At 45.2% G+C, this 13157-nt stretch overlaps 1 protein-coding gene across 1 annotated transcript in view; it reads left to right on the plus strand.

The window, feature by feature from the left end:
• Positions 1-2013: 2013 nt before the first annotated feature.
• Positions 2014-13157, plus strand: part of Add2 (adducin 2) — a 99114-nt gene continuing 87970 nt past the window's right edge. The window contains exon 1 of the mRNA XM_063285470.1: positions 2014-2351. The gene's annotated coding sequence lies outside the window, so the exon portion shown is untranslated. The remainder of the gene's footprint in view (positions 2352-13157) is intronic.

Raw genomic sequence — 13157 nt, forward strand, 5'->3', positions numbered from 1 at the left:
TAGCCCTAGAATGGCCATTCTCACAAGCCTGTTTGCAAAGGAATTATCAGAGTACTTGTTTAAAATATTTGAAGGAGATAGCTTGGTGAATGTTCTGTTTCACTGTAGTTCTATGACAAAAGCACCATGACCAAAAGCAACTTGGGAAGGAGGAAAGGATCTCGCAGATCACAATCCATGAGAGAAGTTAGGGGAGGAACTCAAGCAGGAACCTGAAGGAGAAACCATGGAGAAAGGTTGCTGGATGCTTCAGTCAGGTTCCTATTTAATAGCTAACTTTATTCTACAGGTCAGGGTCACCTGTCTAGGGACATATGCTGGTTACAGTGGGCTGGGCCTTCCCACTCTAATTAACAGTCAAGACAATCGTCCCACGGGCATGCCCAGAGGCCAATCCGATCTGAGCAAATCTTCAATTGAGGCCTTCTTTTCCGATGACTCTAGATCTGTGGTTCTCAACCTGTGGGTTGCAGCCCCCACAGGAGTTGTATATCCGATATTTACATTATGGTTCATAACAATAGCAAAATTACAGTTATGAAGTAACAACAAAATGATTTCATGGTTGGGGGTCACCATGACATGAAGAACTGTATTAAAGGGTCACGCAGCATTAGGATGCTTGAGAATCATTGTTTCAGATTGTGTCAAAGCTCACTAGGACAGTGGGTAGGTAGGATGCTTGCTGGGCAAGCATGAGAAACTGAGTCCTGATCCCCAGCAGGATGTAAAAGCCAAGCACAGCAGCGTGTGTTTCCATCTGTCCTACTGGATGGCCGGTCAGCCTAGCAGGCAGCACTTCCACATTCAGTGAAAGAGGCTGTGAAGTAAGGGGGAAATGTGCGTACTGGCTGGATTTGTGTCTCAACTTGACACAAGCTGGAGTTATCACAGAGGAAGGAGCCTCAGGTGAGGAAATGCCTCCCTGAGACCCAGCTGTAAGGCATTTCCTCAACTACTGATCAAAGTGGGAGGCCCCAGCCCAATGTGGGTGGTGCCATCCCTGGGTGGTGGTCCTGGGTTCTATAAGAGAGCAAGCTGAGCAAGCCAGGGGAAGCAAGCCAGTTTGTAGCATCTCTCCACGGCCTCTGCCTCAGCTCCTGCTTCCTGACCTGCTTGAGTTCCAGTCCTGACTTCCTTTGGTGATGAACAGCAATGTGGAAGTGTGAGCTGAATAAACCCTTTCCTCCCCAGCTTGCTTCTTGGTCATGATGTTTGTGCAGGAATAGGAACCCTGACTAAGACAATGTGTTAAGTACCTGAAGTCAACTTCTGGCCTCTGTACATGCATGTACTCATGTGCACATGTACACACTCCCCCATGAACATGTATATACATGTCCATTCCTGGGCTACTTTCAGAGATTTGGGTACTGCCTGACTGCGTTGGAATCCAAAAGGTTGCTGATGAGAATGTCAGAAGAGCAGGGCTCTTCCTCAATGGCCTGAGGTTTTTCTGGCAGCTGAGCATTTTGACAGGCATATTTCTGAGTTTTGGGAGTGACTAGCATGGAGTTGGAGGAAGCAGGGTGGAGGTCTCCTTTCCGAGGGGTAGGCCTTGAAGAATCCTGTCATAACTATTAGAAAAGGTGCAGGTGACAAACGCATTAGATCCAGGTCATTTTCCAGTAGAGGACAGGCTCACAGAGTTAGGTGGGATCCTCAAGGTCACAAAGCTGGGCAGTAACAGATCTGAAGATTGATTCTGATTCCCCACTCAGCCACTGGGGTCTCTCCAGGCGGTGGGAGGTAGAGAAGTACAAGAGCCCAGAGGAAGCAGAGGCAGTGTAGGTTACAGGAGTGAGCCCCCAGCCTGGTTGAAGATGGGGTCAGAATTAGAATCAGGATCAATCAGGTTTGGAGTTTAGTCGTCCGGTTGTCACTAGCTAGCAGCACTGAAAGTTACCTCCCAAAGCCAAGATGCCCTGAGACTCTAAATAAAAATAAAATATATCCGGAGTGTAAACTCAGAGCGGAGCGTGTCTAACTGGGGGTTCTCCTGAGGGGCAGGTCCTCCTGTCTTTGGCCCAGGCTGCTGCAGGGCACGGGCGGGGACGCTGCAGCAAGCCGGGCTCTGGAGGGGGCGCTGCGCACTAGCCCGGCCCTTTGTCATCGCGCACTGCTGGGAGCTCACACTTCTTCCAGTCTCCCGCGGGCTCTGGACTTGACTCTGACTGCAGCGCCTGCCTCAGGGACGCAGATCTAGGGCCTTTGTCCCGAGCTGCGGGACGCGCGGGAAGCGCCACGCAGCGGAATAGCCGTGAGTCCAGGAAGCGGATCTCAGAGTAGAGGAGCGCTGCCCAGCCGTGCTGGGTGAATTTGGGGATGGATGCGAGACCGCCGAGTACAAGGTAGGGCATCAAAGAAGGAGTAGGGTGGGCGCCACAGCAGGCAGATCCCTAGGGTACTGGAGCCACAGAATGACCGCGAGCTCAGTTTCAGCCTGGGAGTGGCTGCGCCCGCGCAGGAGCGGACGCCTGGGTACACCTGCGGCTCTGCGGCTCTGTCATATTGAGCTCTGGAGATGGGCCTGCGCGCGGACATGGGGCATTCCAGGTCCAGTGTGCCTGCTACACCCAGAAGGTGTAGCCTTCTCGGAGGGCCGGCCCGGCCGACGCCCTGCGGAATCCACGCGGGATGTGCGCCTGCCCAGCTAGGAGCACTGGGGTCTAGATTCACAAGATGCGCCTGCCTGGCTGAGTGCAATGGGGCTGGCAGGGCAGATGCGCAGGATGGGGAATTGATACCTGAGCACCCAGGGCTTGGGTTTTTATGTTATCCCAAAGCTTTGGGGATGGAGTAGTGGAGGCCGCTGTCCCTGAGGAGGTGCTACTAGCTAGTTCATTTTTAGCGCCCACCTTTTCTTTCTCTCGTGTCTCCTCCCCTCCCGTTCTGCACCCCAGGGAGGAGCAGAGAAGACCATTCTGGGTCCGGGGGTCCAGAAGGCAGGAGTCCAGCAGTTTCTTGTTTTGAAATCATAACCACAGTCTGCCAGGTGTTGGGGGAAGGGAGAACACAGCAGGGCAGGGCAGGCTGCTTTAGGATGCCAGTCAGGCCTGCAACCGGCCTATTGTCTGGCTCTTCAGGCTCCTTCCTTTTCTACCCTCCATCTCCATCCTCTGCCAGCAGTGAATAGATAAACATAAAAAACAAGTTTCACCCACACCCTGTCAAATTCTTTAAAAAATTGTCTTCATGACATACAAATCATTACCACCTCTCTTCATGCCCACTCCTCCTCTGGCAGTTTGTCATGAAGAGCTAAGTGTCTCAAATAAATAATAGAAATCGAGTCTCAGGTTTCTGTGCGGAGATTTCTGACTAAGGGGTAAGAAAGGGCTGGTTCTCCATCCTCGCTAGAGCTAAGGACAGGGAGAGAGTGGCTCAGTTCCTTTCACCGCATTGGGGCTGGCTGAGCCTGTCATGTGTTTAACTTGTGCTTCGAACTGTGAGCCCAACGCTCGGAATAAAGGTGCTCGAAATGAATATGGACGTCGAAAACAACCCAAATGTCAGACTTTCAATACCCCTTCCTACTAGCATGAGGGTAACGTGTCAGAAACTGTAGCTGGCAACAGGGGGTTCGACTATTGAGTATTTTTGCTCTTTTCAAAATGTTACTTTGTGGTGCTGGAGATGGAACCCTCGAGCACACTATGCAGGTGCACTACCACTGAGCTGTACCCACGGTGTGTCTGCCTTCTGTCCTTTGTTATATAAAGTGGACAGATGTCTCAGTACCTGTGGACCAGGACCTTGCCTAGCATGACAAACTCTTCACTGTGAAAGGGGCACATTACTTTTGGAAAGCCCACAGACTAATCTTTTTTTTTTTTTTTTTGATCCAGAATCTACAACAGTTTCATTGCCAGCCCATGTTCCTTTTTGTCCATCCAGTCACCCAGTCTCATTAGAAGTGAGCTTGTCCCAGACACATTACCAAACTGTGTGGATGCTGTTAGTTCACAGGTTCTGGGCCTGGGGTAGAACTCACTTTAAACATTACTATATTGTTGGAGACAGCAAAACTCAGCTTCTTAAATTTTTTTTTCTTGGATAAGTTCTCAACATGCATCCTAGGATGGCCTCAAACTCACCATCCTCCTGCCTTAGTTTTCCCAGTGATAAACCACAGCTCTTTTAAAAGTGTGCAGATGGTCAAATGTGTGTGTGTGTGTGTGTGTGTGTGTGTGTGTGTGTGTGTGTGTGTGTTGGCAGAGGATTTATGTTAAGTTTTTAAATATATATGTGACATGGAAAAGTATATTTATTTAACTCCTACCTTGTTTCACAAGGGATTTGAGTCGGTTTACAAGGATTCATAAAATATAACAAGGTAACCTAGTGTAGAAAAAAGGAAGCAGGATAGAATTAATGGCAGCGGAGGGACCTTCCAGAAACTCCGGGAAGGTAGCTGCCCAGCCCACTTGTCTGTGTTTTATTTGTAAACACTCATTGATTATTCAGTGAATATTCATAAGAAGCTACTAGATGCCTGGTTTGATAGGAAGTTCTGGAAACAAAGATGTGTGACATAGATGGCCAAGGGCTCCACCCTGTTAGCATTTCATGTCATGCAAGAAGCCATGGTCACAAAGGATGTTCTCAAATGCATCTTTACAAGCTGTGATGAGCATCGTCTTAGAAAAAGAGGAATCACCATTCACCCAGAATATAAAACAGGACAGCTTCCAAAGGGAGGCAGGGGACCAGGAAGACCCCATTATCAGACACAGCATGTGGGGTGAAGCCTTCCATTCTCTCCTTGTCAGACACAGGGTGAGCTTAGTAGGCTTGATTTGGTCTCCCCGTCTCTCATGCCCCTGGTGTTCTGAGGTAATGTACACGCCCGGGGACCTGAGTAGTCTCTAAGATGAATCACTTTACCCTAGTGATAATTTTAACTAAGGAATAATGAAGAATGTGCTCCGGATTGTTTTAGGGCTGGGCTTCGGTTCTATGTTGCCCTGTCTGAGCGAGGCGCAGGCCTGATGAGTCAGAGCATGGGCGAAGGAAGGGGAGTTCGAATAGAATGTACGGGGGAGAAAGAGGCTGCCCTGCACAGGGAATGGCTGGTCGAGCTCAGAGGATCAGCTCCTGATGACGACTGCCAATAGTAAGGAATGAGAGGGTTATGCCAAACGCACCTCCCCATGGACCAACTTGGAAGCGCTTGTCAGTAGCAGCAGCTGCCACACGCAGTAAGAGTGTGATGTACCTGTTGATTCTCAAAAACCTGGACTAGCTATCCACTACTGCAGATGGACTGACTTCTGTTAACTGCCTTACACTCAGCCAATTGGGTGCCTCGGTGAAGTGGAACCCAACTACTTGGTGGCTGGACTTACTGGTGTAAGACTTAGGCCAGTTAATCCGCCTCTTTGTTCTCCAGAACCCTCTGATATCTAGAGACTAAGCGTAAGGTGCTGCTTCCCTAAGAACTGATGCGGTTTACATGTGAGAGTCTTGGGACACAGACTGGCATTCTTTATACGTTAGCACTGACTATTGTTACTGTAAAATGAACCGGCAGCCAGTTTATGTAGGCACTCTGGGGGTGGCTTGGGGGCAGAATTTTAAATTATATCTGATTATCTTCAAGTAGCTGTGTGTTCTGGGGCTGTTAGCATTGTTTTGCAGGCATGCTGAGAGCCATGCCCGAACTGCCATTGCCATAGTAAAGTGCAGAAAGTGATGGTAAGGGCAGAAATGACCTGAGGCATCATTTTCCATTTTTTTTTTTTGAGACCTTTTGTAGTATTCAAACTCACGGCAATCCTCCTGCTTCCACTTTCCCAAAGCAGAGACTATAGGCATGAACCTCCATGCCTGGCTTGTTTGGGCATTAACATTTTCATTACAAATATTTAGTGTGTCCATGTGTTTGTGTGTGTGTCAGTGTGCACAGGTGCCACAGTGCACATGTGTAGGTCAGAGAACAGCTGGTGGGAGTCAGTTCTCTCTTTCCAACATGGGGGGCCAAGGATGGACTTCAGACCATCGCACATGTTCCTTGGTGAGTGTCCTTACCCACTGAGCCACCTCGATAACCCTGTTGGCATTTCAGCAATGTAGGGCTTAGGAGAACATATGTATACTCAAGTACATTTTACTGAAAGCAAACGGGCCGTTCCTTGGGTCCATGAGAAGTTTGTTTCCCTTCAGGATGAATTTCTGTCCTATTGAAAGCTCCTAAACTATGTTGTAGGACATGGCCAGGATTGCTGAGGTACAATTCTGAATCTCTAAAAGAGATTACAATGCTGGTATTCAACCTGTCTACTGAAGGATTGGTTTGAAAGGATTTTAAGGCTGTAGCACCAAAAATGACTTCTATGTTTAACCACCACACCCTAGTCCCTCTTATTCAGATGGTACCCATGGAATGAAAGGCCAGTTACCCTGGCCTTGGTTCCCAGGTGAAACACATGGGAATGGCGTGCAGATATTGAGTGCACTGGAAACAACACGCAAAGCTCAGTGGTATCAATTAAAACTAATCCATTGATAATCTTATTCTTACCTACCCAGTCTTTAAAGTCATTATTTTAGTTATAATATATATATGTATTTATGTATTAGTTATATATTAAGTTACAGGCCATGGTGCTGTGAGTTGCTCTATATAATGGTTATGGGGTATGGCGCCGTGAGTTTCTATATAATGAAATGAACCATTAGTGAGTCAAGGCAGTTGATGTGTTCACCTCCTGAGATGCCCTTTGATTTTTGATGTTTCTTTGTGGGATCACTGTGATATTCCTATACACGTCTACAATGTGTTCTGATGAAACAAAGGTAATTATTGCTTCCACTCTCTCATGACTTCACATTCGCAGCCCTCTAGCCCCCGTCTTTCAGTTATTCATGAAACTTGGAATAGGCAATTGCAAGCTGTCAGTCATCCCTCATGCTGCCATGGAAACCAGAACTTCCTCCTTTTATCAGTTGTGCTCGAGTATCTATTCCTAACTTCCTTCTAACACTCTCCAGTCCACACAGCCAAGCCTCTGATCGTCACTATTGTGTATTCTACTTGTCTTGTTGAAGAGGCCCCCAGGCCTGGGGAAGGGGCTCAGTTGGCAGATTCCTTACCTAACTCGTACGGAGCCTTATGTTTGATCATCCGGTGTGGAGTGATCCGTGCCTGTTATCTCAGCACTGGCAGATAGAGGAGGGTCAGTAGTTCAAGGCCACCCTTAGCTATATAGTGAGTCTGAGACTAAGGCCAGTTTAGGCTACATGAGGCACTGTCTCAAAATAACAAGAACAAAAGCAGAAGGAAAAATGAAGACATTCATGTGAGATACATAAGAGAGGACATGCAGGCTTCCCTGAATCTGGCTTTTATTCAATATAATGTCTTTAGTTCTGTCAATTTAGCAGCAGCAGACAGGATGTCATTTTTTTTTTACAGCTGAATAGCACCCTATAGAGTGTACATACAGCATTTTCTTTAGCCAGTCATCTGTGGTTGGGTACCTAGGTTGGCTCCATATGTTGGCCTTTGTGATGGTGCTATGGTAGGTGTGGGTGTGAGGTGTCTTTTGAAATGAACGATATGCTACTGCTATTTACTTTGAACCTATACAAGAGCAAGACAGCTGGGTTGCATGGTAGAGGCACATTTTTTAAAATGGAATCATTTATTTATATCTGTGTGTGCATGCATGAGTTTATGTGCACCACAAATATACAAGTGCCCTGGGAGGCAAGAAGAGGTTATTGGATTTCCTGGAGATAGAGTTAATGCAGGTATGAGCTGCCTAATGTGGGTGCTGGGAACCAAACTTGGGTCCTTCATAAGACTGTCAAACGCTATCTCTCCAGCCCCACTTCCTCTATACAAACTATTTCAGTGTGAGGTTGGTTGAATCTGGATGCAGAACAGTGGGCTCGTGGGTCATCTTGAACAACACACACACAGTGCTGGACAACACTGCTGGTACTATGCTCTGTGGGGCATTGGTTGCCAAGGCTGGGATGCTGTGTGGGGCACTGGCCACACAGCCTGGGATTTCCTGGAAGGTTTTTAGGACTAAGTCTGGGACAACTCCAGGGAACATAATCTTGACACAAAACTTGTGATTTTCATGTCTTCAGCATAGACTGAATTGTTATCCCAAGTATCCTTGTTTCATTGTCTGCTTTAAATTTCACAGTGTGACAATGAAACCAAGACCTTGCCTTAAATAATCTTTAACCCAGTTTTAAATTTTAAAACTTCCTTCTTCCATGCTATTTTTGGGGTTGGTTTTAGTTTTGTTAGCCCAGGCTGGCTTTGAGCTAGCATACTTTCCACCTTGCTTTCTGAATGCTGAGATGATAGGTGTGGGAGCCGCACCCAACTCGCCCACGTTATTTCGGTTTTTGCCTTTTGCTTGCACTGAGCTGCACCTTTGCTTCGTTTATTTCAAAACAACACAACTGGATTTTTCTAGCCAATATTAATAAACATTAATATTGTACACGGCAGATTTGTTGTTCTAGACTTTTGCTTTACATTAAAAAATTGTAGACTAATTTCCTCACTAGCAGTTCTCTAAATGCAGCCCAAGGCCGTCTTGCTCTTGGACTCAAAGGGGTTGCATTCTCTGTGGTTATTTGGCTACTAGTCTTACTTGAAATTTGCCTATGTATTTAATAAAATTATATATAATAATATATATTTGTTCCATTCTTTACCAAATAATGGAAGACTTACTACCTTAATGTCTTTCCTTCTCCTCTCACACCCATTTAATCTCTCACCTAAGGCATTTCTTGCCTTTACAGCCAGTTGGTATCTGTTTGATTTTTTTAATTTAACTTTATTTATTTTTACTTATTCACTTTTTATCCTGCTCACTTCCCCCCTCTCAGTAACCCCCTCCCACCAACCTGTTTGATTTCTAACACCCGTGCTTCTATTCCTATTGGGCTCCTAACTGTGCTCACAGTGGTGAAATTCCGAGTTATACAGGTGTCTGTGCTCACTCTTCTTTCCGATATTCAGTCTTTCATTTTACTTCTTTCTTGGGTTTTTTTTTCTCCAGAGAATGTCATGTCTTTTTGGTTCTTGCTTGTATAAGAATTAATACTCCTTTCACCCAATACTTTTGTAATTCCTTGTCAAACTCTTTTCATCTTAACACTCTATATATTATTCATTATCTTCTAATAGTTAGAAACTTCCAAGTTATGAAAGATATATATATATGTATATATATATATTTGTTGTCTGCATTTAAAAAATAAAGAAACAACTCAGGGTGGGGAGATAGATTGGTGGACAAAGCACTTCCCACATAAGGATGAGAGTTGGGTTCAGATCCCGAGAACCCACATAAATGCCAGGTGGGTGTGACCCACCTGTAAATACAGAACTGCAAAAGGGATTTGAAGCACAAGCTGGCTAGCTAGGCTAACTGCATCAGGGAACTCTGGTTTCAACTGAAAGATCATGCCTCAGTTAACAAAGTGGAGAGCCATGGAAAAAGATTCCCAACATTAGCCTTGTGCACACATACCTGCACACACATGTGTGTCCACACACTTGAAAACACCACATACTCACATGCAAAAGGAAAAAAAAATAACTGTGCTGGAAGCACAGAACGTTGTTAGCTCTTTTCCTCATGCAGTGACTAATTAGCTGATTATTTTTGCATTGCACACACTAAACACTCATTCTACCACAGCTATAGCCATAGCTCTTCAATGATTTTTATTTATTTATTCTACAAAAGATTTAAAAATTGGAAAACATGGGAGCTGGAGAGATGGCTTAGGAGTTGAGAGTTTATACTGCTCTTGAAGAAGACCCAAGATCAGTTCCCAGCACCTACATAGGGTGATTCCCATCCTCAGGGACTCTGACGCCCTCTACTGGCCTCCAAGGACGTGGTTCTTCATACATGCACAGACACACATACACAAAATTATAAAATAAAAACAAGCTTCACAAAATAGAAAGCATAGCAAAGTACGTGGACTAAGGTACAATTTAATGGAGTCCTAAAATTAATGCCTGAGTGGCCACTGTGCAGATCAGCAAGAAATGGTGATGGTAGCCACGAGTCCTGTGCTCCTACCCATCCCATTTCCTCCCGCCTAGAGGTAACTGCTCCCTGACTTTTATAGGGATACTTACTTGCTTTCTTCTTTGGGATCCTTGACCAAAGCAGCTCAAACTCTTAAGCTTTCACAGGCGTACCATTTTTGTCTTCCTAAACTGGGGCACCTACGACATCACTGGGATGGCTCCTCCCTATATCGTGGCATGAGGTTATTAACCTCTGGTCCTTGGGCCTGTTAGGCAAGTGCTCTCATACTGAGATGTTTCTCCAGTTCCATGGTTTTTGTGAATGTTACATGTGTGTATTCAATCATACCAAGGCCAGGAGTCAGCCTGAGATGTTGTTATGCATAACCTTCTCATCTTGTCTTTGGAGACAAGATGTGTTACTGGCCTGGTGCTCACCAAGTAGGCTGGGCTAACTGGCCAGTGAGCCTCAGTACCATCCTCTTGTCTCTGGCTCCTGAGTGCAGGGATTGCAAACATGTTCCCTTACACCCAGTTTTCATATGAGTTCTGGGATTTAACCCAGGTCCTCCTGCTTACCTGGGACAGTGGATGAGTCTAGTTGAGTTCTGTAGTTATCCACAGGCTCAGTGCTCTGTGTGGCATGATAGAGGGTCAAGGAGGAGGGTAGAAGCCAATGAAACTCTTCTAGCTCTTTTGGGTGGCATGGTAGACCCAGGTTTTGATGATCAGAGAACTATACCATGCTGGGTTGTAAGCTAGAAGCTGTGAGCAAGGTCAATGATTATCATTTCAGCTGGGGAAGCTGAAAGAGCAATATTCATTAACAAATGCTGCTTGGTACAGGAGTAAATATGGCTGACATCTGGGTCTGACATGGCCCTTTGTCCCACAGGCTTCATGCTTCCCACCACATTTAGAATGTGTCTGCCCCAAAGCAAATTTCATGTAATAACCTGGATGGTCTTAACCTTGGCCCAGCCTGGAAATGACTAGAAAATCTTACCATGCTAGGTGGCAAATCCCTGTGACTTTTCTTTGTGGCAGCTCTGAGGACTGTTTGCTGCCCTGCACCCCATCTCTTATGCACACAGTGGCCGGTCACCTTGAGCCTTGCATGAAGAGGAAATAGTTCAAGGGAGAAGAGAAAACATGTTGCAGCCTGGACAGAGAGATCACAGATAGGGTTCCTTCCTCTCCCATGGTCGCTGGTCCATAGGGAAGACTTGGCTCCCAGAAGTGACTGTATCTAGGTCCCAAGAAACCTAGCTAGATTCTAGTTTCTATGCCAACAAGGTTGCCTCCATCTCCCTCAGCATGCTGGCTGGTGTCTCTTGGGTCTCGTTGGCTCACGCTGCCATTAGCTAGAGCATGGAGCACATGGGATATTCCCTAGTCTTACCCCCACTCCAGTTCAACCCCCCTAGGTCCACAGTTGATCTTTTGGAACAGAAATGCAATCTCTTCATTCCCATATCTAGGGTATGTTCCTGACTCCACCTCCACCTTTCCTGAGTTCTGCCCTCCCCCTAGCAGCCCCTCCCTCACTTTGTGTCTAGCAAGTTCTTTTAGAAAGTCAGTAAAATAGACAAACTTCTGGCAAGGCTAATGAAGACAAAAAGGGTGCAGATTCAGAATGCTGGAGGCAACATATGGAACAAAAGGGAGAAGATTTAAAATAGCAGGCAAGTTACCTAATCCCACATGTGCGAGCGCTTGACAAAATGGACAGTTTTCACAAAAAAAAATGTGAACCACCAATATTGACTTAAGAAATAGAATGTGGTGTTCCTGGATGGGAGGAACCACGTTTCAAGATGTCAATCCCCCACAGTTCCGGCCACGCTTCCTGGTAACCCAAAGGGATTGGAATTTGTTCCTATTTTTACATTCCTTTGGCAATTTTCTGTGGTGCTCAGAAAGGGGAGTTAAATGCCTATGCTCAATTGTGAATCTTTCTATTGAAGAGAAAAATCCATTTGAATGTCACCAATAAATTGTTTCTCTTGAAGAACAGAATTCTTAAGCATTGAGGTATATGGAGACTTCATGAAGATAATTTCATTTAACTGTAGGTGTGTTTTTCCACTTGTTATTTTATGAGTGTAATTTTCAGCACTTTTTATTCAGCATGGGGCCCCAGAAAGAACTGAATCTTGATTTAGAAAATCTACAGGGATCTGGGCAGATAACCAGAGGACTCTGTATCCCACCATAGAGAGGTTTGCATGTCTGCGATTACCGCTGCTCTACTCACAATGGCCAGGAAATGGACGCGACCCAGATGTCTGTCAACAGAGGAACGGACAATGACGTGTGGTACATGTATATAATAGGGTGTTATTCAGCAGTGAAGAGAAATGAAAACACAGGGCAATGGGTGGATCTGATAGGTATAAAATAAGCAAGATGGCCCAAACTCAGGAAGGCAAAAATTGTTTTCCCTCATCTGTAGATCCTAGCCTTTAATGTACACATGTATATATGGAAACAATTATGAATATAAGTGAAGTCAAAAAACCCAGAAAGGAGATCAAGAGCGATGAGGAAGAATGGGGCAGGGCAGTGGAATGCATGGGACATGAAAGAGGAAGTGTGTGTGTGTGTGTGTGTGTATGTATGTATGTGTGTGTGTATATGTGTGTGTGTAAGTGTGTGTATGTATGTGTATGTATGTGTGTATATGTGTGTATGTATGTGTGTATGTATGTGTGTATATGTATGTGTGTATGTATGTATGTGTGTGTATATGTGTGTATGTATGTGTGTGTATGTATGTGTGTATGTGTGTGTATGTATGTGTGTGTATGTGTGTGTGTATATATATGTATGTGTGTATGTGTGTGTATGTATGTGTGTGTATGTGTGTGTGTATATATATGTATGTGTGTGTATGTGTGTGTATGTATGTGTGTATATGTGTGTGTATGTGTGTGTATGTATGTGTGTGTATGTGTGTGTATGTATGTGTATGTGTGTGTGTATGTGTATGTATGTGTGTGTATGTGTATGTATGTGTGTATGTATGTGTATGTGTATGTGTGTGTGTATGTGTGTATGTGTATGTATGTATATGTATGTGTGTATGTATGTATGTATGTGTATGTATGTATGTGTGTGTATGTATGTGTGT

This window comes from Rattus norvegicus, chromosome 4 (assembly GCF_036323735.1).
Source record: "Rattus norvegicus strain BN/NHsdMcwi chromosome 4, GRCr8, whole genome shotgun sequence".
NCBI lineage: Eukaryota > Metazoa > Chordata > Mammalia > Rodentia > Muridae > Rattus > Rattus norvegicus.